Source organism: Labrus mixtus, chromosome 9, assembly GCF_963584025.1.
Source record: "Labrus mixtus chromosome 9, fLabMix1.1, whole genome shotgun sequence".
Taxonomy (NCBI): domain Eukaryota; kingdom Metazoa; phylum Chordata; class Actinopteri; order Labriformes; family Labridae; genus Labrus; species Labrus mixtus.
Genome location: NC_083620.1, coordinates 26,986,280 through 26,998,503, shown reverse-complemented (window position 1 = coordinate 26,998,503; position 12,224 = coordinate 26,986,280). Strand labels below are relative to the sequence as shown.

Sequence of the window (12,224 nt, the reverse complement as noted above, 5' to 3'; positions counted from 1 at the left end):
TAACTGCGTTCAGACTCATTTTACATGAGACCCTGACTTGACATCTTTTAAAGGCGGAGGAGTGTGTGATATATTTCTCAGAAATGTAGGCGAGGGTTAGTGAAGGAAATAATAAAATGACATTCTTTAGATAAGAAAAATCACCGGCAATTTTGTGGCAATCTAATCAGCGGATAATGGAAGAAATATTTCAGTCTGGATCAGAGTGGTGGACCATCAGAGGATCAGAACTACATTTCCATCCCTCAGCACAGAAAACACCATAGTCGTCTGATTGTAGCAGGAAAGACCTTTGAGCAGGACTGAGAAACAAGCTGAGGCGAGGAGGAGACACAGTTTCAGTGATGCTGAAACATCTGAATTCAGGCCGGAGAGGGAAAAAAAACCACTAAGAGAGAAGCCACTGCTACAGCTTTAGAAATGACGTGTGATAAGAAGAGCTCAGGCTTCACTGCTCTGATCATGATCTGAAGTGTCCTCGCTGTCACACTGAACCAGCATCACCTCCTCTGTTACTTTAACCCAGTTTATGTCCATTTTGACACACAAGAGTGACACAACTCGGATTGCTCTGAGAGGTTAAAAAAAAAAGTGACCTGCTATAAGATGCACAAGCAGAAGGGATGTAAAACAACTACAGTTATACTCTCTGGTAGACCCACTGATATTTACATTATTCCATTTTCTACCATGTAGCATGAACATTTTTATTTCTTTATTACTTACAGGAAACTTGTAATGCTCAAAGAAAGTGAAAATGATGGTGAACTGAGGAAATTGCTGCCCTCACTCTTCAGCCTGTCTCGTTCAATACATCATAAATCTGAAGCAGAATCCAGCTCGTGTCTGTTTCCTCGTCCTCGTCCTGTCTGTCTGCTAAACCAGAAAACATCTAAAGTGACAGTCCTGCAAAATGACATCAATTACTCATCAATGCTAAACCTCCAGGATCACGTCATATTTCTCTTGTTTATGTGCAAAGTTGAAAAATAAAGTAGTCAGACTTAATGTAAAAAGCTCATAGCTCAAAAAAACAATATCAAAATATTATGAAGAATAATGATCTTTCATCATGAACAATCTTGCAATTTCTGTAAACTATAAATATTTCCATATGAAGCTGCAGCAATTATATTCAAGGAGGGGAGAAGAAACTATTTAACAATGAAGGGAGACATTTGAAATTTTGTTAAATTGTGTCTCAGTGCGTTTGGGGTCAGCAGTCTCAACGGCTTGATACGATCTTGTTTTCTGATTTTTTCACTGAACAACAGATTAACTTAATAAATTAGGTATAAAAGTCAGCAGATTCTCATTACTGGAGACGACATGCTAACATTATGAGTTATAAATATATAACAGTTTAGTTTCAGTTCACAGAGTTCAGTCTGGCTCACATAGGGCCGGGGGGGCATCCCGTGTATGTGTGTATCAAGTGCATAAACAACAAATAAACACCAACAACATGGACTCTCCATGAGAAGCTTCATGTTAGACAAGCCAAAACAAAATCCAATAAAGAGCTAACACACAAACACACAGGGCTCTACATAATCAATACAGACATGGATTACAAGGCTACTTTAGACCCCCAACTGAGAGACCTGATGTTCTTGTCTGTCATGCCCTTTTAGACCACACACACACACACACACACACACACACACACACACACACACACACACACACACACACACACACACACACACACACACACACACACACACACACACACACACACACACACACACACACACACACACACACACACACACACACACACACACACACACACACACACACACACACACACACACACTTTCTCTTCGGTGTGTCTTCTCTAACTTCTGAATGCTTCCCTGCTGTGTCAAGAGATTAAAAGTCTCTAATCCTTTAATGAAAAAAGTTTCTTAAAAAACAAAAACAAAATGGCACGGGTAGTCTAGAAAATAGAGCTCGTCCAATGCACAGAGGTCTAAGTACTTGAGAGCAGGTGGCTCGGGTTCGAATCTGACCTTTGGCCCCTTTACCGCATGTCATTTCTCTACTCTCTCTCTCTCTCCTGGTTTCTGCCTCTATCCCCTGTCCTGACTCTAAAAGCCTCAAAATATACTTTTTAAAACATATTATAGGACGAGGAGACTAAGAGAGTTACTGTATGTGGATAGGAGGCCAAAAGTGAAATTTGAGGATTTTTGGTCAGGGTTTGTTGGCACTGATGCCAATATGTCCTTTCCTATTGTAGAGTCCAATCAAATACTAAATAAAAAATATATATATATATATTAATTATGTAGCTGACACATTGATATAACAGCTGTTGCACATTTTACGTGGTGCAAACATTTGGTGTCTTGGTCCAAAAAAAAACATGTTATCTAGAAGCTTCAAATAGTTGATATGACTAATGGTGGACTGGGAGAATGTGACTGAAAACAACATGATGTTATTAGTTGTGAGAAGATGTAAATTGTACTAAGGTAAGAGGCTAAAGTTCCCACTGTGGGCGGTCGTTAAGGAGAGAAGCTTTTCTAAGCAGCAGGCTGAAGTGGATGAAACACAAGAGCTTAGTAATGAACGGATTGGATTCTGATCAGCCTTATCTTAGCCGATACTGATCCATTGAAAAGTGCCAAGATCAGTCCTGATAACCATCGAGTCAGCTCGGCTCACATAAAATCCACTTCTACAGTGTTTCTGAACATATACCTGTGTAACCTGAGAGTCTACTGACCCACAACATGTGAAATAAACCCATCCAGTCCTTTGTTTGTGGTCTGCATAAGTCTTACAACACAGAGAAAAATGCTCTGTTTCTAATGTGCTCTCCTTGTGATGTCACAGTGGGATTCTGTTAAAAAAAAATCCCCTCCCTGATATCTCCACCCATGGACTCCACCCCCAGCCTAGAGCTAAACTTTTGCACAGGTCTGCGATTTTTATTCTCGCTCACGAAGGAGTGATGTCTACGGGGAAAACTCAGGGGCGGGGGTCATTACATTTAAAGAGACACACACACCAAAACGGAGCGTTCTGAGAGAGCTGGTTTATACAGGGTCACAAACCTCCTCTGGTGCTTGACTCATGTTATATTTTTTCCCACAGGGGATTGTTTTAAAAAGGTGGAGAGGGGCTATAATATGTACTATTTAAAAATGAGGGAAGACCTACAGGAGAGTAGAAAAGATATTAGAAATATCTAGAAACGGGTGCAAGAGCTAACAGCATGTTGAGGTGAAATGAACAATGAAGGTTTATTAGAGAAAGACAAAGAGCTAAGAAGACTAAGTAAAGACGCCCTGCCAATGTGGATATGGTTTGATTGAATCCCAGAGTGCATTGCAGAGCTTATAATGATGTTAATAAGCTTAATGCAGACTAACAAACACACACAGAGGGACATCAAAATCCCGGCAGTAACATGGACACAAGCTCCATCCTGTAATGCACTCTGATTGAAGACAACACGCTAACACATGCATAAAAAGCAGTTAAGACATCCTGATGTCAGTCATCAATGTGCTGGATGCTTTTAGAGTACACAGTTACACACACACAGATACACACACACAGATACACACACACAGATACACACACAGCTACACACACAGTTACACACACAGATACACACACAGATACACACACACAGATACACACACACAGATACACACACAGATACACACACACAGATACACACACAGATACACACACACAGATACACACACAGATACACACACACAGATACACACACACAGATACACACACAGATACACACACACAGTTACACACACAGATACACACACAGATACACACAGATACACACACAGATACACACACAGTTACACACACAGATACACACACAGATACACACACAGATACACACACAGATACACACACACAGATACACACACACAGATACACACACAGATACACACACAGATACACACACAGAGATACACACACACAGATACACACACACAGTTACACACACAGATACACACACAGTTACACACACACAGTTACACACACAGATACACACACAGATACACACACACAGATACACACACAGATACACACACACAGATACACACACACAGATACACACACAGATACACACACACAGATACACACACAGATACACACACACAGATACACACACACAGATACACACACACAGATACACACACAGATACACACAGACAGATACACACACACAGATACACACACACAGATACACACACAGATACACACACAGATACACACACAGATACACACACAGTTACACACACAGATACACACACACAGTTACACACACAGATACACACACACAGATACACACACACAGATACACAGACAGATACACACACACAGATACACACACACAGATACACACACAGATACACACACAGATACACACAGACACTGCAGTGGGTGTAAATCAAACATGGCGTCCAGTAGATTGCATCCCAGCAGACGAAGGTTTTTATAGCCCCTTTAATACAAAGCTGCAGCATTACATGTTTGGCTCAGAGGGTCGATCTTTGTGTACAGTAACGTAAATGTTTTATCTCTTTCCACAGAGGAAACTCATCAGCACAGCTAGCGTTATAACTTTATGTCCCTCACAAGCTTCCATACTCAAGCTGCATCTCCTATGATCATTCAGTCCAGTTTATTGTAAAGGTTGTCGATGTAGGAAGTGGAACCACAATATTCACTTCCTCTCGTCATAACCTTATTCAGTTTCCTGACACTGGAGGTGAAGGAAGTGATGGATACACTTCATTTTTTATTTTTTTTTTAACTGATGAAGGTAAATGCATAGACAGTAAAAAACATGGACGTAGCGTCACCCGCTGGTTTCTGAATAGGTGTTATGAAGCGGAGAGATGGCGGTGGCCATATTGGAAATACCATCGGAACCAAACTTTCAATACATCTAGAAACAGGTGAAGTGGTGGAGCGGAGGCGGGGCTTAAGCCTCCTGATAGACAACTACAGTGTGTCCACCTGTCAGTCAACACCCTTAATTATGCAAACGTTGAATAACTGAGTTTTTGTATTCACCCCTGTACAGCATACAACAAATTACCTATTGATGCCATTTTTTAAAACCAGGCTTAACATGTAAATTCTGCTGTAAACATTAGCATGTTAAAATGGGTGGTAATGGGGATTCCTTTTGCAGCCTCAAGTACACACTAGAGTAACTGCATTTCTTTGCACCCCTGCATTGGCTTCATTTTTCAAACCCTGTAACAAGATAAATATCAAAGACTGCAATAGCTTCATGCTCATTATTTTTATTTACTTAAAAAAATTTCTTCATAGAATAACAACCTCACCAACATAGGGGGTAAAGTTTAAAGGAACAAGCAAAACATTAACAGTACAGATGCAGGTTCAGGTTAGCTGCAGGTATACTAAAAGTCTTTACTGTAAATGCAGCTGCAGAAACTCCTCTCTCATGTTTTTTCTCGTTCAGCTGGTTTGTGGTTGTTTTTTTTCCCCGTCAGCCTTAACATCTAAGTGCCATAAGTAAGTCAAACACTTAAAATAAATTACAAATAATTGGAGTGAGCTGAAACTCTCAGAGGGTCATGTTACATTTAAACTCTTTACATTCAGTGTTTAAAAAGGTCTTCTTGTGGTTTTGTAACTTATCAAATTTCGAGTTCATTCAGGAGGCTCTTGAACAGAACATGGGGAGCATTTTCTCAGAAGTTCAAAGTTGTGGGAGCATGTTCAAAATATAGACTCTGTTTCTTGTATTTTTAAGATCCTTGAGTAGATAATGCAGTTACCAACAAGGATTTGTTTTTCTTTGGGCATCAAAGATAACTAAAGAAACCAATAATTCATAAAAATACATTAAAAATCTCTAAACTCTGACAGCAGCTGAACCCAGAGTGTCTCTCTCTCTCTTTCATGCTTTTATTCTTTGTCTTTCTCTTTTCATTTCACCCTTCACTTTGGTTAATCTGTCTGGAAAGGTTCTGCTTACATCTATTTATCATGAGAATGTGAGTGCAGGAGAAGCAAAAAAGAAATAACAAAAAGGAATAAAAATGAGGAATCGGTCCAGTCCGAGTGATCCAACAATGAGCCAAATGGGACAAAAAGTGTAAAACAGAGAGTAAGTGGAACAGCAGGAGCGAGAGACACGCTGAAAGAACACAAAAGTATGAGGAGAGAGAAACACTGACAGAGAGAGAGAGTGAAGGGGGCAAGTGGGGGCCAAAGGGGAATCCAGAGCGAGGGATCAAAGAATAGAAAGAAAGCTGAGGAGCAACAAGAGTCCACTGGAATTTACACAAAACCATTTTTCACTGGAAACACTGCATGAGCGTCCACTCTTTCTCCCCCTTTTATATTGAGATTGAACCGTTAATTAATACACAGAAAATAGTACCAAGTAATTTAGAAAGATATCGACCTACTCGTCAATCTGTCTTTTATATTTGAGTTCATTTGAAGCTCCTGTCTGTAACATTTTGTTTGCAACACTTTTTGACGCAAGTGTTACATCTCATCTCTCTGCTGATCTCGTCCCGTTTGTGCCTAGATAGATTTCAGTAACTTAAAACATCCTCCTGCTGTCTTTTAAAGGTTAAATATATCACTCATCATTGTGAATCTTTTCTGTGGTAAATGTTAACAGAGGCTGTTTCTGCAGCAAGCTACAACTTAGGGCGCACTCACATTGAAGGCAATCCTTACCGATCCCACATTTGACCCCCCAGAGTCCAGTTTGTTTATCTGTCCATGCTAAGACTCGGTACACTTCCTCGGCCCTGGCAGGGATGGAAGAAGTGTGCTTCGGCACGGTACAGTTGCGAATGCACGAGCACAAAACATGGACATAAAGTATAATTGATCCCCATCTTCCATTATCAAGTAATCTCTGAGTGTTTCTGACTTTAATTACTCAAAATAAGCCACAAAGTCAGTAAAGTTGCAATTACGTCTTTGGTGTTGTTCTCCAGTGTGCAGACAGGGACTTATTTATGTAGTCGGCCAGTCTTGTAAATTGAGCACGCTTAATGATAACATGAAGCCATGCATGTGTTGTTGTGAGTGTGCCCTACTTGATCTGAAAGCTACACTAGTGGTAACGAGCATTAAAGAACTTTAGGGAATTAATGCTGATGGTCTTGTTTTCTTTGTAGGACATAAAGAGGCATCAGAATTAATTTCAGTCTATTTCATGACCAGTTAAAACACCTCACAGGAGCTTTAAGATCTCCATGCATGGACCTCCAGATGTCATCAGGTGATTTTTTCCTACAAGGTTCCAGTTGTTTATGCTGAGGTACTTTAATCCTCGGACAGGCACAATAAATTTTACACAACTTTTTAAAGTTCAGGTGCATGAAGGGAAAGTGAATATAACAGCAAATGTTACTGCTTCATTTGAGTTTGATTTAATCCTTGTCTTGCTCTGATCTCTGCATTCCCTTCTTGTTTTATTTTAGTTAGACTGTAACTTGTGAGCCATGACACTAGGATACCGCCAAAGAGACGGCTACTCATGGGACTTCCTGGTTAAATAAAAGGTCAATCATGCATAATTATCAGACAAATCGATATGAGAAGGAAGTCTTCAGAGGCAGCCCACGCTGAAATCTGTGTTTTCTTCCAAAAGCCCCAGCAGCGTGGCAACAACTTAAAATAAGACATTCTGGTCAAAGAAGAAGCAATAAGATTAAAATACAACAACTCAACAAATATTTAAAACTAGAGAGTTTTTCAATGTGTGTGTGTGTGTCTGTGTGTGCCACTATGTCTGCTTTAATGTGCACATAGAGAGAGTGTGTGTCGACTTCTTTCTTAGTGTCTGTGTGTCTTTGATTGGGCTGTACATATAAACAATAAGCTACAGTATGATGTGTGTCTTCAGTGTGATGTGTACGCCTGCCTGTCTGTCTTTGTGTAATGTGAGTCTTCAATGGTTGTGTTTATCTCAGCCCAGCCCTGAAGACGGAAACACACACACACACACACACACACACACAATCCATCAGCTTCAAATTACCCACACTTGAAAGCGGTGATACACCTGTCTCAAAATGTTAACACACACACACACACACACACACACACACACACACACACACACACACACACACACACACACACAGGAGTGGATTGCTTAAAGTTTGACAATTTGAAAACAATAAAATAATCACATTTGTCAGGGGAATAAACTGTTTCACTTGTATTCAACACACAAATGAGCAGTTTAAAGTGTATAAATAACTTGTAGATTACACCTCCAGGTCTGATTTAGTGCCTGCATTCTTTTTAATGGCCAGCAGGGGGGCACCATCGGTTGCAGAAAGAGGTCTGACTGTAAAGAAGTATAAGGGAAATAAACCTAGTTCTCAGCTGATTTATTTCCTCAGTTAATATTTTCCTTCTGATTATGGTCTCAATTGATAGGTTCAAGTTTTCATTTAAACATTTATGATTTATAAAAAAAGGTAAATTATTGTCCCGTTTACAGTAAAAAAGATGATAAAGCAGGGTATCTAATCCATTAGGGTGTGGCCACCTTCATCATTACAAAGGAGAAATAATCAGGCACTTCAGCTGAACATGATTTCTATTAAAAAAAACAACAAAATTGGCTAAATTGCAATGGGCAAAAAGAGAAAATTGAAGGCTTCAGTTGAGCATTTGATGACATCAGAGCGACTACTTTTACTCTTTGTTACAGTCAATAAAAGTGCCACGAGTTTGTAGGTAAAATAAATCACAAAATCACAGAAGAAGATAAACCCTAAGAGAAGATTCCTCCACCCCTTTGTGGGCCTGCACGTGTACAACACACACACTAACACAATGTTTCCAGCACACACACACACTCAGAGGCATTCAAAGCTTGCATACACAATAACGCAGTTTATTAAAAATGCATGGCAAACCCTTCGGCGTCTATGCTCACGAGCGCAGTAAACCCCACCCCCAAACACGCACACAAACACAGGTGTGCTGGGGTATGTATGTATGCATGGGGGTGGGGTCCGTCTGCATCCCTGATCTCCCAGCTGTCAGACTCTTTCCCTGCCCAGCCCCATTACCATGGCAACCCCATAAATAATGGAGGTCGCAGTGCATGCTGGGAACCATCAGGCCGAAGAAGCAGAATCCCATTACAGTCGACTTACATAATGTGAAACCCCTCTGGTTTCCCTCAGTGAGCCGCAGCACTGACGAGTCTTTAGTACGACAGATGATCTAATGAACGGTGTGTCTGCGGGGCTAACCCGCTGCAGAGCAATGACAACCACTGCTGCAAGAAGTGACCGAGGACGAGCTCATGATCGAGGATAAAACAACACATAAAACAAAGACTCATTTACTGGTTTGTGAGTTTGTCTTCAAGCTGCTACTGGCTCCAAAATGTCCATTAAAGGAAATTATACTGAAATGAAAGTCAAATATCCCCAGAAGACAACAATAACTCTTTGAGAAATAACTCATTCCAAAGCTAGCAGACAAACCAATACGAGGCTGTAGCTTGGTTTTGGCAGACATTTAAAGGCAGGGTTTGTAATTCTGGAAAGGTAGAAAGATTAAAAAGTAACATCTCCTCAGGGCTCCGTCTAAACCCACCCGCTGGACTCCTTCAAACACAACGCCACCCACATGCACGGGTGTGCTCCATAAGCGGAGCACATTGCTTTCTCCTTCATTCAACTGCGTTACCTCATGTCTCATTCAGCAGTATAAAAAGAGACAAAAAGTCAGCACACAAAAATGTCCTTTAGGTTTCTTTACTCCGGGTAAGGAACAACAGCAACAACTCCAGATATGTTCAAAAACAGGACGGAAACAGGGTAACAAGAAGCACTATGAATGGGAACTGTAGCATACAACATCGTAGATCTACGTTTGGTCAATCAGCCTTCTCCATCAAAGGCTGCAAACTCTGGAACACAAATAAAATTAATCTCGGACTTAAAATCTTTTACAAAACAGGTGAAATGCTCAAAGCAAGCCAGAGCTGTATCCACTTTTAATTAGTATCTTCAAACTTTATTTTAAACTGGTTTATAGCATTTGTATTGTTGTACATGTATTTAAATGTATCCTCATATCGTGTTATGGGGTTTTATGTAACTGAATGTTGTACATTTTAATCTGTTTGTTTACACAAAGGCCCAACTGGGGACACGAGTTGGAAATTAGCAACAGCTATAAACTCTTTATGCAGCACATCAGTTTCATGCTTTGTATTGAAATTATATTAAATTGCATTGTCCCTATTCAAATAAATAAATTCAAATTCAACAACAGCAACAGACGCATGTCGACGCTAGGCCTTCATCAGCGTTCATTGAGGAGTATGAAAACATCAAACATTATCACACTGAATGTAAAAAACAAACATGGCAACAGAAAGACAGCTGCTGACTTTTTGTAGACCCTCCCTCTCCCTCCGTTGTCGCCATAGCTGAAAAGTTTTATGACTATTTCCTCTGGTTTGTCCTCGTGTTTCATCCAAACTCTTTCTCATCACAGCATTCTCTGCTTCTGTCTTTCCTTTCTTGCAGGGCGAGGGGGGTTAAAGTAACCGTGGCAGTGGTCATTGAATCTGAGCTTTCCTCCGTTAAACCTGGAGTACGCACAGGAAGCCTGAGGGGCATTTGATTGGTACTTTCCATCCTGACCTCGTGTTAGTTATAGATCAGAGTTTTTACAGGATTTATTGACAGCTGTTGGGGTGTGAAGACCTTTTAACGGATATAATAAAAAGTCTATTCTGGATTAAATTACCAACCTATATGTTTAAGAAACAACATATCCTGAAAACACACACTTGGGAAAAAAAATCTCTCGACATGTCTTCAGGGAGATGGAGCCTACGTTGGTTGACATATTCATGGATGCATACAAAATCAAAGACCAAATAAGTCTAATGATCTAATCTCATCAGGAGATATGGAAAGAGGGTTGGAATGAATATATGCAAGAGCTGAACTAAAATTATCCTTTAATTGGTTCATATTTGCAGGCCAGTGCTCAAGTGATTATGCAAATATTTGGAATAAAAGTCTTATCTTATGTAACGGTATATCTGGGCATGTTTCCATATAAGAAAATGGTACAGGACGAAAACTGGCTGCTCACAAAAAAAAGCCATGCCCGCACGCAAACCCTCTAACAAAGGGCTGCAACTGTCAATGCAATAAACTTTATGGAGCGACTGACCTTTACCGGAGGGTAAGGATCTGAACTAAAGAAACACCAGAAATTCCATTGCAATACACGATCTCTGGGGAAGTATCGTGTTGCCCGTTTCAATTCATGTCAGATAAAGTTACAACAAAAACAAAAAACAATTATTATCATAAACGACAATTCAGGCTCAGTTAAGCTTGGTTCTCATTATCAAAGTGTTTATATATAATTCCCACATTTTCAGATAAAATTTGTATTTATTAGAGCTAAAGTACATCCACTTTATTCACAGTAAGCCACAGCGCCACTGAGGCACAGAACTCACATTTGAAACCAGCCGAGCTCACCTGTTAGTGTCGCGTCTGAGTCGCTCCTCTCACAGAAGACAAAGAGACAGCTTCACCTGCAGCCTGCACACAAACAGAGAGAGACACCTGTTAACACACTGTTCATCACTCTCTCTTATAAACCTCAATTAATGCTATTAAATTCACACCCACAGGCTCTTAAAGGACACAGGAACAAATCATTCTACAAAACAGGAAACAGTGTAACTTGGAATATTCAATTTATTTTGAGTAAATATCGTAGTGATGTCTGTGCTGCTGAGATCCTCGCTTCTCCTCAGAAGTAGAAATAATGTGATCTGATAAAACTGTCAGTACCTTTACATGCATTTAGAAAACTCCATCTAGGCTAACTAGGCATTCTGCACACGCTCCACAGTCCCCAGCAGACATACATAGAATAGCAGAATCTCCTTTGGACATCACAATAAGCTCAAAGAGATAGCATGCATCACATTTGTACCAAAAGTAAAGCGTAGAGTATGTACAAAATTGTGCCATTAACCTTGAGGGAACATTTTCCATTTTCAACAATACACTGTCTCCATGCCCAGGTGGAAAACCTCCAGTGTTGAAAACTGAGCTAATGCAGAAGTGCAAAAAAACTGCAGTTCTTCAAGTCTCCACTTCAGTCTGACTCCAAAAGCCCCCGAAGCCACATTAAAACCGTTTTGACATTAAACATTTTTT

General features: G+C 40.2%; 1 protein-coding gene across 3 annotated transcripts in view; it reads right to left on the bottom strand.

Annotated features, from left to right (window-relative positions):
* The window catches only part of pak1 (p21 protein (Cdc42/Rac)-activated kinase 1), a 60,984-nt gene that overhangs the window by 33,447 nt on the left and 15,313 nt on the right, over window positions 1–12,224 (bottom strand). For 2 of the 3 annotated variants that reach the window (XM_061047193.1, XM_061047196.1), the window contains exon 2: window positions 11,535–11,597. The exons of the other annotated variant lie outside the window; for it this stretch is intronic. The gene's annotated coding sequence lies outside the window, so the exon portion shown is untranslated. The remainder of the gene's footprint in view (window positions 1–11,534; window positions 11,598–12,224) is intronic. 3 annotated transcript variants of the gene reach the window in all.